This window comes from Myiozetetes cayanensis, unplaced genomic scaffold (assembly GCF_022539395.1).
Source record: "Myiozetetes cayanensis isolate MyiCay16 unplaced genomic scaffold, myiCay2020 scf7, whole genome shotgun sequence".
Lineage (NCBI taxonomy): Eukaryota > Metazoa > Chordata > Aves > Passeriformes > Tyrannidae > Myiozetetes > Myiozetetes cayanensis.
Genome location: NW_026087964.1, coordinates 2,073,305 through 2,090,212, shown reverse-complemented (window position 1 = coordinate 2,090,212; position 16,908 = coordinate 2,073,305). Strand labels below are relative to the sequence as shown.

At 44.2% G+C, this 16,908-nt stretch overlaps 1 protein-coding gene across 1 annotated transcript in view; it reads right to left on the bottom strand.

Moving 5' to 3' along the window:
• Positions 1 to 14,430, bottom strand: part of EIF2AK3 (eukaryotic translation initiation factor 2 alpha kinase 3) — a 43,771-nt gene extending 29,341 nt beyond the window's left edge. The window contains exons 1-2 of the mRNA XM_050338722.1: positions 14,227 to 14,430; positions 7,521 to 7,650 (exon numbers count right to left, since the gene is read on the bottom strand). The gene's annotated coding sequence lies outside the window, so the exon portion shown is untranslated. The remainder of the gene's footprint in view (positions 1 to 7,520; positions 7,651 to 14,226) is intronic.
• Positions 14,431 to 16,908: the final 2,478 nt, after the last annotated feature.

Genomic DNA, 16,908 nt, shown 5'->3' with positions numbered 1-16,908 from the left:
ACAGGTATTTGTCTACAGATTACTAGATCCATTTTTATATCTATAAACACCAGAACTGCTAAACATGCAGTGTGCTGTAGGCAATTAAATTATGAGCTCTCTCCTGCCCTTATCTCGACCCAGTAGGTGAAAGGGCCAGAGCACAAGACTTGCAACAACCGGCTGAGGGAGCTGCAGTTATTTAGCCTGGGAAAAAAAGGAGGCTCAGGGAAGACCTCATTGCTTTCTAAAGCTACCTGAAAGGAGGCTGTAGCCAGGTGGGTCAGACCCTTTAACCACTAAACAAGCAATAGGACAAGAGGAGATGACCTCAAGTTGCACCATGAGAGATTTAGATTGGCTATAAGGAAAACTTTCTTTACTGAAAGGGTGATCAAGCATTTGAACAGACTGCTCCAGGGCAGCGGTGGAGCCACCATGCCTGGAGGGATTTAAAAGACATGTAGAAGTGGCACTTGGGGATGCGGTTTAGTGGTGGCCTTGGCAATGCCGGGTTAAGGGTTGGACTCTGTGATCTTAGAGGTCTATCCCAACTAAACCATTTTATGTTTCCATTAAAGACAACTAAACAACAGGGACTGTGCTGATGGTAAACATCCTCTCCAACATTTGCATGATTTTGACTGTGTCTGTGAGCATGAAATGAAAGTTAGTTTTAAACATTAGCCCAGAGTGACTCAGAGAAACTTTCCTGGCTTTGTTCAAGGCAGAGCATCACTTGTGAGGATCGGAGTTGAGAGCTCTGGTATAACACAAGCCACAAAATCCTGTTCTGTGGCTGCCCATGTGTCTCGTAAACAAGTTGCCATGCCCCCAAACATCCTCAAAGCGCAGTGAAAGGACACACATCAGCACTTCATCAGGGCTTTATCAGCGCTAACAACAACCAGTGTCAGCAAGGCAGCCACCGATCTGCAGCCCCAGGAAGTCTTTTGGTTTTTTAATTGAACAAAACATTGAATTAAGATGACTGAAGATGTGCAGTGTCGATAGATACACAAAACCACTTGTCTAAGCAATGGCCCTACTTGTCATCTCAACAAAAAAACACGGTACTGCATCACAGAAACGATCATACAGCTCAGGCATCCATCAGCAATTCCCATTCTCCTCAAGGAAGTTTACCACTTCCCACGAAAAGAGTTGGTTGAATGTCCTAGAATAGCACAACTTCCAGCTATCAGAGTACTTTACAACAATTAATCTCTTGTTGATGACTTTTTGTCCACTAAACATCACTAGGAATTTACTTTCAGGAGAATTATAATTTACATGTTTTAGATTCACCAAGAAAGCAGCAAAAATCTGTCCTCGGAAATCCATGGGTGTCTCTAGTGAAGTCTCCCAAGCTTGTCACCTCTTCATGCCCACGCACACCGTGTGTGTTTCCAGCAACAGAACTGAAAGGAATCGCTTGTTCTACCAGGAATCCTGACACATCCATGTAGTTACAGAGCAGTCACATCCATTCTCTCCCTGCAAAACACAGGCTCCACACCCCTGATAGCCCTAACAAGCCTTCTCTGCCTCAATTGCAATTAGAATTTATCTTGCTTTGAAGTACAATTCTGGACACTCACTTCTTATTCATTATGAGCTTTTCCAGGACCGTTTAAGACATTAATCTCTCTCTCTCTCTCTCTTCCCGCAGGCAACACAGATCACATTTCCTTGCCCTGCAGAGGAATGGAGATGGCAGCTGATAACCTGTCACGGGATCTCTCAGTACACAATTTTTTTCAGTTCTGAACGCGTCATCTCCAACCCTCAACAACAAAACTGCTGTAACCAATCCCCATGTCTTGTATTTCATTTAGTACAGTTTAATTTCATTTCTATTACAGAAAACCTGTACTGTTTGAGAAGTAGATGATGCCCCAGCTTTCCCCTAGAGGAATGATACCTTCAGCTATCAAAGCATCTGGTGGTCTCAGTAGTACACAAAAATAAGGGCCAGCTACAGGACACTAGAATGCTCTTTTACACTCTTGGACAACTAAAATTATACCACCTTACCTACAAGGAAATAGATTTTCCCCAGATTGGTCACCTCAATAACTAGACCACTGATTTACACTCTGCCTGCTTGAGCAGAGTGGCAATTCAGAGCTTTACACCTGGTCACAGCATACTACAGCTGGAAAGTAATTTTACAGCATTAATAGATTTTTTTTTAAAATGTTATTCTTTCCTTTGAGTAAAACTGTCCTTTAAAAACTTGTACACACTCAAACACTTCAGAGAACCAACCTGCTGTTCTCTGTATATGAAAGTCTGACACCACTGCACAGCTTCTGCTCCTGTGAGAAACCTGTACAGTGCACAAAGACTCTTCCAAGGAGAGATTGCTTCTGTTGCTGGCGTGTCCCAGGCCAGATGCTTTTAAGATGCACAGATACATTAAAAGTTAAAATTAACAACAGCAAGCTAGACAGAACCATTCATTTTTAAGCAGAATTCAGAGAGAAAGCCATTTTCTCAGAATGTTTGTGTAGTTTGAGACAAACCTCCTTTTTGTTTGTCCAGTGAGTGCTAGCAGAGTCAGAATAGTTTTGTGCAGGATTAATATAAATTCCTAATATTCAGCACTGCATTTAACAGATGCTGTAATAACCTTTCAAGTGAAAACACTCAAGTCTGACTGACAGCCTTAAGTGTTCCCCACCCATACCCAAGACAAACATATCTCAGCTTTTCCTTGGATGATATTTACAGGCAGTGACTCAACTGAAAAACAACTATAGTAAAAAGCTGTGAACCAAACAAAAACCTAATTTTTATTCAAACTAATAAGATGCTGCTGCAGGGGTGCCCTAAGTGGTGGGTGAGACTTTCCTAATTCTTTCAAAGTTAAATTATTTACCCTCCCCAAACCTCTGGGAGGGCACATAAAAGAAATCACAATTCAAGCTCCTCAGAGGGCGTTTTCCCCTCTTGTCTTGCCCTGACCCTTTCCAGTGTGTATTTTGCATTTTCTTCTATTCCAAAGTGTAAGAGGTCGAAGGATAAGAATTGCTGAGTCTCTTCCTGTGTTCCCAAAGCAACCCAAGGCAGATTTTGGCTCTTCTCTGGCTTGACTGGTTACAGAGGTTGCCTTATCCAAAGTGCAGGAAAGTGCAGGCAGTCAGTACTTCAAAGTGAGTCCCAGGTGACTGGACACTTCACAGCAGAATTTAGTATTTCTTTTGGGGAACCAAATCACCAAAAATTTGGAATGGTTTGTGATGCTGATAAAGGGAAGGAAAAAGAAAACTCCTCCCAAAAAAGATACATTCATAGCGCACATTAAATCCAGGCACAACTGGAGTTTTTTGAGATTTCAAAATCCTTTTCCAACTCACTGCTCTCAGCATCAGTTTGTCTTCTCCAAAGGGCAAAAAAGAAACAAATTGCTAAAGGTATCTATGGGTTCACTTTGCCTGCAATGCAAAGAGGTTTCAGATGACTTCAATATAAAACTTCTTTGCATCTCCACATTTCTCTGGAGAAAAAATATGATTCTATGAAAACACGCCACTTTTATGTCCAAAAAAGATGACAAAGATGCCTCAGTTTGTACAAGAATTGATTTTATGTGCCTATTGTAATATAAAAATTAAGATATATATATACACAGTGCAATTCTAAGGTCATAACAGTTTTTACAGGCATAAGGTTGTTGACAGATCTGGTGACATGGCATAACAATTATTCCATTTTTTCCAGGATACAGTGGCATGTTTACTCTGACTGCTATAAATGTCAGCCTTGTGGCCTGAAACTGATTTCGTCCCATGATCCTCAATGTCTCAAATAAGGAAATAAGATGCTTACTTAGGGATTAGTCTCTAACAGCCCAACCCCGAGCCAAGGCAGTTACTTTTATCAAGTCCATCCCAGCACCGCCCCTGCCCAGAGCACTGAAACAACTTCGAGCTCCTGCAGCACTTCTGACACCACAGGGAGAAGTGATGTCACCTTCCTGAACGTGTTTCTAACCTGTTACTCTTGCATCATCGCCACCCAGTATCCAGATGTGCTCCCCTTTCTCATCAAACACCAGCCACCAGCTCTTACACAGGATTATCTCCACCATCCAGCAACCCACAGGAGGTTTTTTTTTCCAGACTCCATCTCTCCTCCAGCTTCCCACTGTCCCACCAGCCCTGCCAGCCACTGCTGGCCAGTCATTTTAATATACAGGCAAGTTCACACTTGCATTTCTCTCTTTTAATAGACCCTTTAAAAGACAGAAACCCATTAAGGAATGTAGTATAAAGCTATGAAGGTAAGAGAATGCACCATCCTTATTAGCAAATGCCAGCAGTCTCATGATGTGGTATGGACCATTCCCACTGCTTAAGAGGCAGTTTTTCACTATGATTGAGCATCACTATTTCAACAGGCTGATTCTCTCAGAAGTATTCTAAGTATAGCCAATGCATTAATTACAAACCTAAATTTTAAAGAGTATAGCCAATGCATTAATTGCAAACCTAAATTTTAAAGAGTAAAGTGTTGCCATGAAAAGTAAGCTCTCTTTTAGAAAAGCTGTGACTTAGTGACTTTTCTCTGCATCAAACAAACTTTACATGCAAGTAATAAGAAAACTTGGAGTTGTAACCGTATAGAGAAGGGTTTTTCCCATTTTAACTCAATGGATTGGGAAGCAGAGTTTTTTAATTCCTATGCACAAGACTGAAATGCAGAGTCATAACTTTTCAGCATTGGCAACCTGACCATGATTTGTTTGTGTTGGAGCTTAGAGCCAAGGAAAGAATTTTAGCATTTCAGTTACCCAGACACACAATTAGTACTTCAGCAGCCTTTCCTTTCTAATTGATCTGTTCACATGACAAATGATGAACATCTCACTTGTCAGTGTCTTAAGCAGTAGTTTCAAGATCTGAAGTGTCTGACAGAGCTGCTGGGAACACTTGAAATTTCACTACCTCGCTTTGCTTAATTAACACACGAGCTCCAGACAGCCAGGTTGACATTTTACAGGCAAAGCAAGTAACTACAGTTCTACTAAACACTGCAAGTTTGAAGATCTTAATGTCTATTCTTAAAAAGCACTTGGAAAATGAATTCATGCTTTTGCCCCACGACCTAGAACTACAATTCATTGCACTCTCACTCCAGATAGTGAAAAAAACTCTCATCAAAACAATGGAGACACAGCAGCACGCACTTTGCTCGCTCTGAAAGAACACAAATCTTTATCACTGCAAGCGTAACACAAAAAGGGTTTCTAATCTGCCATTTCTTGCAAGAAGATGTAGGTTACCAGCTTACATAATAATACTGTTTTATGATGAATTATTTGTGGTTGCTAGCACAGAAACCTTTGTTACCTCAAAAATGTTGGATGAGGAAGAAAAGGCCTCAATACTTGGTTTGAGAGAGTAAAACTTAGCATGCCACATGCCCAAATCAGAGAGGAAATACCATCGAGCAGGGAGATGACAGACTCTGAAACTTCAATAAATTCAGTATTTTGACCTAAACCAGAATTTTCCCAACAATTTTAATGAGGCAAATTACTCAAGGGATTCTATATTCACTGCATGAAGTCCTTCAGCTGATACTGACAACAGATTAAACATTTAAATATTTAAGTGTATTTTATTCAGAGTATTCATTACTTTTGTTTCTTGTTAAATTCTGTCTTAACAGCATTTGTTTACATGACAGTAAGTCTAAAAAGGCCCATATTCATAATGCTTAACAGCTTCTAAAAGGCCAAAATGAAGTTTTATTTCCAAAATTAGTTCTCTGATAGGCTCTGCATCTTAACTGCCAAAATCCATCAGTGTCTTCAGCCACAGCTGTAGAAGTGAAACAATTTGAAAGCTTATCTGAAAGCTCAACTTCCTCTTTGCATAACAAACTCTCTCTAAAAATGTATTTTTATGACTCCTATAAACTACTGACTTGTAGCCACAAAAGAGAATTAAATGTTGCACGGACAAGCTACAATTTTTGTTGTCTGAACATGAACCTTTACTTTCTACAGCCATACCACACTGGGAAAATAACAGAACTCCAGACAGATCATCTGAGTGACAAAATCTAGATGTGCAAAAACACTTCGGAAGTCTGAAATGTGTGCATTCCCAAAAATCTTTAAAAGCTTGGGCTCGTGCCTTAATTTGTAGTGAAAAATTAAGTTTATATTTGTTCAGATTTCAAATATGTGCTTTTTATAACCGGTGATTTTATGTTCATGTGGTCATTTGCAGCAACAGGAATCAGACCTGTATTTTAAGTATCTGGCATTGAAAACATTTGTGAAGGATCACACTATCACTGACACCTTCCACTTTACAGTTCAATGCAGTTTCTGCACTCTTTTCAATTCTGCTCTTGAACATACCTTTAGGGGGAAGTTCTTCTTTCCTACGGGGTTTTTTCTAAACCATAAAAATACACCTGAACAAGTCTCAAAAAGCTGCATCCATAAACAAAATTCTCTCTCAGAAACAAAGGAACACGAATTAATATTCACATTAATTTTGGAATCTGAAATACTTGTTACTAGCACTCATACTCACACTAGCACCTAAACAGATCAAATCTTTCCTTAGATTTCTTTACACCCAGAACAGAGGTCATCTCCACAGACAGCAACAAAGAACCACAAGCAACAAGCTCCTACAATATGAATAACCCTGAATTCAACTTTCATTCTCTGATGATCATTGTGCAAAAGTATGATATAGGACTGGTCATCAAATCCAACCATCCATGACAGGGAAGGACCGTGCACTTTGTCATCACCACAAACTACATCAGTGTTTTTATTCCTCCTCATTCTAGGAGAGAATGACTCAGAGATCTCACTTCTCCAGTGCAGGGAAAAAAAAAAAAAAAAGGAAAAAAACCCTTCCTTCTAACTTTTAGCCCAAGTTTACTCAAACCAATGGTGGAAATAGCACCAAACAAGAAATTTTCTTCCTGCAGCTCACCAGCAAGAAGTGATGCAACCCTCCCTTTTTCAACTCAGTACTTCAGGGTGACCTTCAGCACTGTTTAATTGCCAAGACATTGTGTTTCACAGGCAGCCTGCTTATCTAGTATAAAACACCCAAAACAATCCTTTGTTCATTTATTAAGTCGCAAGGACTTTTGCTTTTTCTTGAGGGACAAAAAAAAAAAAAAAAAAAGCCAGTACTTGCCAAAACATACTTTAGTAATACAAAGCAGATGATCCTTTTATTTGCTTCAAATTACAAGTAACTTGTTTTCAATCAGCAATCACATACAATTCCCAAACTCAGTTACATCATCTGGTTTGATAGTTATCACATACGTCAGTGCCAAGGCCAAAATGCTGACACACTCCAGTTTGAAAAGGCAACATGATGTAAGCACTCCAGAAAAAAAAAAAAGAAGTTTCAGAACTGTCTGGATGAAGTTCCGCAGCTAAAAGTTTGCTGCATTATTTAACTTCTACCAAACAGGGAGGAAGCTGCTTTCATTTTATTAGAAACAACTCTATTTTTAAAGATTTTATCAGGGCAGAGATTAAACCTTACCTCTGGTTTGCTGAGACTGGATGACACAAGAGAACCTGATCCCACATCCAGATCCCACTGTTTTCTCCCACTGTTTTCTGGATCCAGCGCAGCAATTCGTCCATCCAAAGTGCTGATAATTACGAGAGATCTGCAAGTTGGAAACATTCACAGTCAAAACTACAGCAGTGTGGACTTCAGCTGTTTTATGTTTAATAAAATGCAGCTCCAAAGTTAAGCCTCTATACTCTGCAGAGCAGCAGCTCAGCTTGGTAGCTCTACCCAGACCAACAACAGAGTGTAGAAGAGCTGAAGTCTCTGGCTGAATGTCATAAACTAATTTACACTTTCAGAGTTCAGTTTCAAGGTAAGATAGTTGACTTTTTGCTCCCACAAATGAAGACGTGACCACCTCAACACTGAACGAGATATTTGCAGGACCAGTATGGATCCTACTTTTCCCAATCCCTTCCAAACCGATCTTTAACCCATCCTCTCAAAACAACCTAAACCTGAAACTCTTAGCCCAACAAATCAGGATGTAAGAAATACTAAGTTGCAACTAAGTTTTCAATGGCTTTGGATGAGACACGGAAATCCTGGATATTTGACAAGTCTCTCAAGTCCCTCCTAAGGCACTCACAGGGCACTGGAAACAACCTCCAACACCCACAGATCACAAAGCAAGCAAAGTGCTTTATGCAGCTCAGGCTTTAAGCAGTCTGATGTCGGGGGGTACGTGGCCATGGCAGGCTGGCTGCTGATTTCTAATGCCTGAAGCTCCTCATTTTCAGTAAATCTTTCTTCTGTACAATCAGAATAAGCATTTCTGGTTGGGCTAGAACTCCAGCATTAAAATAAACAAACAAACAAAATAAACAACACATCAGAGACAAAGCACTGACAAGGCACTTTTGAAGGGCCTTTTTTTTTTTTCCTTGAAGATTGTTTCTCTCTGACCTGAAAAAGGCTGGGATTGTGTTGTCAGTTTTGGCTTGCAGCAGGCTCACCAATCTTCAAAGGCTGTGGGAGTGGAGCTTGATCACTTTACAGGCTGCTTGCACTGAGGGGGGGCTGGATCTGGTGACCCAGAAGGACCTTTATAGTCACTGGTTTCAGTGAGAATAAGAGACTGTGCAAATAAAGTGATGGGGAGATTAACCATTTTCAGGTGGAGGTGAAAGGGCAGGGGGTTAGTGTTGCTCACACAAACACATATAGAAATCTTTATTTTAAACAATGGGGGACAGTAAATTATTGTGTAGAACTGAAGCCAGATATATTCACTCGTCTGAAGCTACCAGGGTAGTAACATAGAACTTAGGGAGGAAACAACAGGGGCTTTCAGTGTGCTTTAAGGAGGGCAAAACTGAAAGCATGATCTTAAAAACACATTCAGGAATAATGGCTCATTACATCACTTACAACAAAGGTCATGTAAAACACGGCAGTTTTACATGTAAAAGTAACCCACACAATTTATAGGACCTTATAATGTACTATAGGACTGTATTGTTAATAAATAGAGAAGTAAATATGTCTTCAACCTGTGCCAAAAAAACCATAGCAGCTCCTTACTTCTGAAGCCTCACATTCCTCCAAAAGCCAAGTTTAAGAAACTGTTAGAAAAATACCAATTGTCCAAATATTTGCACGGTAGAATACCTAAGTTTTTATAAGCTGAGTACAAACACTTATTCCACCTGTACAGAAACCAAGACTGGGTTAATAATAAACCAGATTGCAGGAGACTGACTATTCTCAAGTGCTGTAAACAAGTGCTCTCACACTAAAAGGCCTTGGACACACATTTAACAGCATCTGTTTGCTTTATGGTAAAACAATCTATCTGAAGCCCTCTAGCATTGCATAAAAAAAAATATTATTCCAAGTGGGTCTACTTAAATTTTATGTTGATCCTCCTGACAACTAGGCTATAAAAAAAGGTAGAAATGTAGCTGGAATGAAGGGAATTTTGGCAGCAATAACGCAGAGAAGAAAAATCCCCATAATCACACTGTGAAATGTTTGCTTCCCCTCTACTCCCATTGTTTTCCTTTATCTAATTCTTCACATTTGACTTCTTCCTCGGGTAACAAATGTTTTATGCCTTTGTATCTTACCTTTCCATATTATCTTTCCCCACCAGATGCAAACCTGAACCTTCCCTACGAGTTCCCTCACTATTTAATCCTCTCCACTGCCACTCAAGGAGGCAGTTTTGGAATCTGCACCTGCATCCTGCCCTCCAGCCACCCAAATCGTGGTGTAACCACACTTCAGTTTTAAGCTTAGGTGGTTAGGAAAGAGGAGGAGGGTGTGGGGAACCTTTGTACCAACAGCACACAGTTGGAGAAACTGGTTTAACCAACTGCTTCTGCAAATCATAAAAATCCTGGCTCTTCTTGGGCGCAATGGAACTCTTTATTTGTCCCCTTGGCCACAGCTCTAGAATGGACTTTGTTTCACCTCCTGAGCAAACACTACCATGACACATAGGAACAGGACCAGCTTGGCTATACCTTTATCTTGCAGGTGGCTGCCTTTAGAACTGGAAGTAGGTGCAAGAAAAATATCCATTTTTCTCTGTTTTTTTAATGAGTGACTCATTTTGAACTAAATAACCACACTTCTGGTTACACCTTTATCTTGTTCTTCAAAAATAAAACTGCATGTCATAAAAAAGTGCTAAAAATCCTTACTCTTGTAATAAAATCCTCCAGTACTTTTTTTTCCTATTAATTAAAATCTTAATACCTGTTCTCTTTTCTGATGGACTCCAGTAAGTTAAAACCCTGCCACTTGAACTCTAGTTGGTGTAAAATCCTAAATTTGTCTACACATGCCCAGGACTCACACTAGTGTTACACTTTCTCACTATCAGATTTTCCATTTTCTCCAGTTTTCCCCCTTCCCCTGTGAGATTCCACTGCTTGCAGCTTTGCAGACTGAGAGTATGAAGTGATGATGAGATCTTCCCACTGCTCAGGCAGTCTAATCAGGCACTAGATTCACACATTCTGATAAAAGCAGTTTAGGCAACAGCTTCAAGAAACTATTTCAGAGTTTAAAAACAGGCAGGTGATTTGCCCCACAGCACTATTATGAGTTTACTGGAGTGTATTATGCCCAATTCTTACAGCAAATTCTTAGAAACACCAGCAGAATACAGCCACAATTCAAGAATAAAGAGGGTCCCTTCAGCCATCTGTTTGCAAGCCTTTGCTGGCTGAAGAGTCAGGGCTGTACCTGTAATTCCATTACAATAAACTGAAAAAAACCACTGTTTTGGACGCATCTTTGGGACATCTGATTGACAAATTGCAAGGAAAAGGAATTCCTGAATCAGTTTCTATTTTTGGTCAAGCCTGATAAACTCTCTCATTCCCTGCAAAACTACACCTTATTGCTGGCTTTATCAACATCACCTCCTGATTGGGGTAGATCTTAAAGACTGCCCTGACCAACAAAGCCAGCTTCCAGCAACACACAAGTCCAAGACCACCACCAAACCAGGCTCCATCCTGCACACCACCAACCCACAGGAAGCACCAAATATTACCCAGCTTCAGGGCAAAGGTCAAAAGCCAGAACTACAACACCAAGGAAGTGAGGAGGATAGAGGCAAACAGTATCCAGGCTGCACATTCCTGAAACAAGATATTTGTTGCAAGTAAATCAGGGACTGTACTGGGGAGTGAAACACATCACACAGGTACTAGAGATGGAAAAAAAAAATGAGCACCAACAAACCCATAATTCAATAGTCTCCACGAGCCTGGACCAGAACAAAAAAGATACAAAAAGGAATTACTCCAAATTAGGCAGTTACTTAAATCCCAGGATCCTTCAACCAGACACCCGAAAAATGAACATCAGTAAAATAAAGACTTGCACTTCACCTTGCCTGTAGCTGCTGGTCCAGAATACATTATAAACAAAGGGATGGAGGAGAAGAAAATCCCTTCTGGGCCCTTAGAGATGGCCAGTACAGGACTAGAGCAAGGGGCCAGTACACAGAGCATACAAAGATAATCAGTAGTCAGAGCAGCTGGCAGGGAACAAGCTAATGCTGTACAGTCAGATTTTATTTGCACTTTGTCACTATGAAAACACATCTAGACATATTTCCCCCACCCCTGACCATCTACAAACAGCCTCCATGGCTAAATGAAAATGTTTTCTTGCCATCTCCTATTCCCTTGTGCTCAGAGACAGGAGCTTGTTATTTTAGTGCAATGGTAATGTTCCCCCTTGAAAATATGCAAAGCACCTACTACAAACTTCCACATACATTGACAAATGGTCAGTTCTGGGCCTTAAATCCTCTGTTTGTATCCCATCAGGAACACAGCCCACTTTTTGAGATCAAGTGGTGTGATCTACCTTGCAGAATGGAAGGTATCTGCTTTACCTGCAAAGAGGGCTAAGGTGGCAAGGGAAGATGTAAACAGGACATAGAAAGGACTCTTCTTTAGTTCACCTCCACCGTTTCACTGCACCAAAACTTTGTAGGGATTCAAATAAGTCGCTTTTGTTAGGAGAACAAAGCAGAACTTGCCATCATTTTGGTACAGCATTTACCACCATTCCTCCTTCAGTTTAAAAGAACCCTCAGCACTAATCACCTCGACCCTCAAAAGCCATTTGGGACATTGCAAATACATCTGTTTGTCAAACTTGAATTCTAAGCAGCTATTCTAACAGCCAAACCAGCATATGTGTAGGCAAAGAGCACAGTAATTCACTAACCCTCATATTTTCTCCCAGGAAATTTTAAAAAAATCTTGAAAATCAAGAGGATTACAATAATTTGTCTACAGTAAAAAATAGGTGGGGTTTTGGGTTTGTTCTTTTTTTTTTTCAGATTGCACTGCCCTGTTATATTACACAGATATGGCTGAAGAACAATTAGCTGAGGTGAGTAGAGATCTCAGAAATACAGGTGAAAAAAATAAAGAAATGCAGGCAAATACTATGGCCAGGCAGCCATTCTATTTTTATTTGATAACAGCAAATCTGTTCCTACGCGCTAATCAATTACAGAACAGCTACATTTAATCTCTGGCTTAATTTACTACATTGAACATCTTCAGTGTATTCTAGTTAGCACTAGTAGTCAAAGAGAAAACGCATTTCTAAAAATTTTCCGGGCTAAATAAACAAAGGTGTTACTAAAAATTGAATACAGTAGAATTGCAATAAATTAGGTAGGATTTTGATGAGCTGATACACAAAAGAACGATCCTGTTGCTAACTGGTGAGACTGCCCTCAAAGAACACAGGATACCAAGTTTTATCAGCCAGCTCATTCCTCTAAGTGAACGCTCAGACATACTAACAACAAGCTTTGGGCTATTCATTTTTAGAAGAGGTTCTCAAATACAGCATTTAGTCACGCTCTTCTTCCTTTAAACTCTGTGGCTGTGGCTTATCACCTCATCGCTCCCAGCCAATTCCTAAACAGACGGGAAACGGCTCAGTAACATTTCTGCACTTGAGTCATTCATCTAAATCTTGCTTCTGCCAGAGCTTCTTGCCACACGCAGTTATTAAACTATTTTATTTCCCCTTGTTCTATTCTGAAACTTGTTCATCAATTTGCCTCGCACGTTCGGCTTCCCTTCAGGCACACCCCCGTGTCTGAGCTTAACAGACAACCAAGTGAACGGGAGAACTGAATTTTTCTTTGAAACGGAAAGAAGCGGCGACAGAGAGGGACACGATGCTCTGAACAACTGGGAGTTGCAGGTGTCGGGAAGAGTTTATAGACCACAGATGCGGCGCTTTAGGGCGTCCCTCCCGCAGGCACAGAACTGCCACCTGGGACCAGGGGCAAGGGAGGGATCGAGACGTGGTGTTACCAGCGCAAGCAGACGGGCCAGATGTCACATAGCGTGACATCCGGCAGCTTATTTGTCTAAGGACTAAGGCACCCTTTCTCCTTGCTAACAACCGCGTGAAGAACAAGCACCTGAGCGCTGGCGAGGTCCCGAAGTTCCCTTTTGCCCATTGTCACATCCTCCCCCTCGCTCCAGCCTGTCCATCGCCGCAGCCCCATCACGGGACTCACCTCTCCCACTCCCTTCTCCCTGTGCCTCTCCTCCCGCCCCGGGACACTTTCCCTGCGTGTCCCACAGCCCAGCATCACTCAATCTCCGACTCTCCCGCCTCCCCTCTCCGTTCTTCCCACTCCGACACTTCCGATCCATCCCAGCGCTATTCCCACTCCTGCACGGCCCCTTCCCCAAACGCGACTCCCGGGACCTCGCAGCTCCTTTCCCACTCCCCAACACCCCAAGCTGCTGATTCCCAGCCCAGGCACAGTCGTGTCTGCCCCCTGCACCCCCAGACACCGACCCTGGACACTCCTCTGGGGCACTGACCCCCGAGAAGCACCCCCGCACGGGACCTGAGCCCCCTCCGCAGCATCTCCGCCCTGACAGCGCTGACCCCGCCCGAGCACCGACCCCCACCTAGTCACTGACCCCTCACCCAGGCACTCAGCTCTGTCCAGCAGCCCCAGGTATTGACCCTCCACCTCCCTAAGCAGCCCCAGGCACCGACCCGACCAGCCGACCCCTGAGCATCCCCACGCAACTGAACCCCCTCACCAGCCCCACCTACTGACCCCCCACCCAGCAGCCCCAGGCACCAGATCCCCCAGCTATTCCCACTCACCGACCCCTCCTCAGCACCTCCAGCCCCCGCCACTCCCCCGGCCCACCTGCTGCCGCTGCGGGCCTCTCCGCTCCCCTCCGCCTCCTGCTCTCCGGGGGGCGCCGCGGGGGCCACGCCGCCCTCATCGTCCTCCACCGTCACGTCGGCGGGCAGGGCGGCGGGCGCTGCAGCCGCCCCCAGCCCGAACGCGGCCTCCGCGGCATCGCCCGGTCTCGGCGGCTCCGGGCCGCCCGCCGCCCCCCCCCACAGCAGCACCGCCAGCAGCGCCAAGGCGGCCAGAGCGCTGCGGCCCCGCGGCCCCCGCATGGAGGGGCCCGGCTCGCCCGCCGCCGCTCCCCGCTAGGACATTGAACGCCGCTGTCGCCGCTGTCGCTGTCACTGTCGCTGTCGCCGCCGCGGAATGGGCGCCCGCCGCGCGCGCCGCCCTGCCCGCCGCGCCCCGCCCCGCCCGCCACGTACCGGCACGGCGCGCGCGCCCGCCCCGCGGCGAGGCGGACGCGCACGCCATTGGCCCGGCGGCACGCCGATCAGCCCTCCCCTCCGCTCCGATTGGCGGGAGGCGCGGCGAGGGGGGCGGGACGGAGCCCGGGGTGTTTGTCAACAGAGCCCGCCGGGCCAATGGGAGCCGCGCCGCGCTCACCGCCTCCTCCGCCCGCCGCGCCGGCCAATGGGCGAGCGCATGATTCACCGGGCCGCCTCGCCATTGGCTGCCGGCGGGCGCGCGCGGGCGGTGTGGCCCCGCCCCTTCCCCGGCCGGGCTGGAGACGTGGCTGTTCCTGCGCGCGGGAGGGGCGGGGCCAGCGGAGCGAACCACCCGGTGCGGGGGGCGGGGGAGGCAGGGAAGGAAAGAGCCCCCGGTGCGGGATGGACTCGCCGGGCGGGAGCGGCGCCTGCGGAGCCTTCGGGAATTGGGATGTCCCGGGAACTGGGGGAGTGACCGCCCCCGGGGGTGTGCGGGGGGAGACTGGACGTGGCACCCGGGTATTGCAGAGATCTTGTCCAACCTCGTTGATTCTGCGAGTCCCAGGTGACACCCCCCCCGCCCAGGCGGTCCAGGGCAGGACAGGTGATCCCACACCTGTGTCCATCCCAGGTGATCCCACACCTGTGATCCCACACCTGTGATCCCACACCTGTGATCCCACACCTGTGTCCATCCCAGGTGATCCCACACCTGTGATCCCACACCTGTGTCCATCCCAGGTGATCCCACACCTGTGATCTCACCTGTGATCCCACACCTGTGCACACCCCAGGTGATCCCACGCTTTTTGTGTCCGTATTCAGCCCTGTGGGGGTAGTTTATCAAGCCACACCTTTATCATCTTCGTAACAAAACAAGTTAGTTACAAACTCTACATTGTGAGGCGTCCCCTCCTGCCCTTAAATTACAGTTTCTTGTCCCTTTTTCCAGTTTTTTTCAGCGTTGAATTTCAGAATATGGATATTTAGGGTGCCGTGCCCATCAGCATCCAGGGTAGGAAAGGCTGCAGTGCATCCCTGGGTGTGCCCCCCTTTGCACGGGGGGTGACTGTGACTCACAGCACACAGCAGATTTCTTTCCTTCCCCTGTTGTACCTGTGCACACCTGAGATGGGTGGCTTTGTGTCTGGCTGCCTTGTGAGCCAGTCCCTTTATCCAGATCCAGGTTATCCTGCCGTCAGCTGCTGCAGATGTTGTCTGCAAATTGCATTAGGACTGATTTTGTATTTGCTTCCAAATGACTAATGAAAATATTGATTAAGTACACGTGTGGTACAGCACACACGATCATGGAGGGTCCCATTAGAAGCAGCCTTATTCAGTAATGATTTACAACCGCTTCTGAAAAAAATAATCTCCGTGGCCAGTGTTTAATGTATTCATAACTGATGCTTTATAACTCTGTTTAATTAAAATGTTGCGCAGTTCTAAGTAAAAATCCTTTTAAAAGTTTATTACACCTTCCAGAGGAAATTGAATTATTTGTTGTCCTTTGGAAGCATGAAATGAGATTTCTATTAGACCTCTGACCAGCATTACTAATTCTTTAATGAGTCACATAACACCCTTTTTTTGGTATTTATCCAGAACATTATCCATAGATCTAATGTTATTGGATCTACATTTACTATACATCATCTAAATGCCTTTCCTGAAGACAGACACCAACCTGGCACGTTTTTTAGCTTTCTAGAATTGCCCTAATATATCAAGGTTTACTAAAGAGGAACATCAACAGGCAAGGGCTCTCTGCAGTCAGCTGTTTCTGTGCTCCTGGACCACAGTTATTCCTAAAAGACTGGAGCTTCACTTGGCTACTAATGGACTGAGATCTATTAAATCACAGTTAAGTAATCCCACCACATATCTTCCTGTGTCTTTACAAACATAGATCATAAATGTTCAATGAACACTTCTGCATTGTTATTGACATTTTAATCATGTCCATCTAGTAATGGGCCAGAAACATTACTGGGGTTTTCTTGGATTTAGCCTTGACAGGTATGGATTTCCTTTGATGTGCTTCACTTCCAATAACTACTCTGCTTCTCATAACTTCTCATTTCTATCAACACTTTTTTATTTCCTGCTTTCTCCATTTTGGCTATAATTTTTTTTTTTCATTTTTAGTCACTCTTTCCAGTCCACTAATAAAACAGGAGTTGTCAGTGTATTTTCTCTCTTGATTTTGAAGCTGTGGCTCTTTGATCGCCCAACGGACTCTTTAAAAAGAGCTTATAATTGC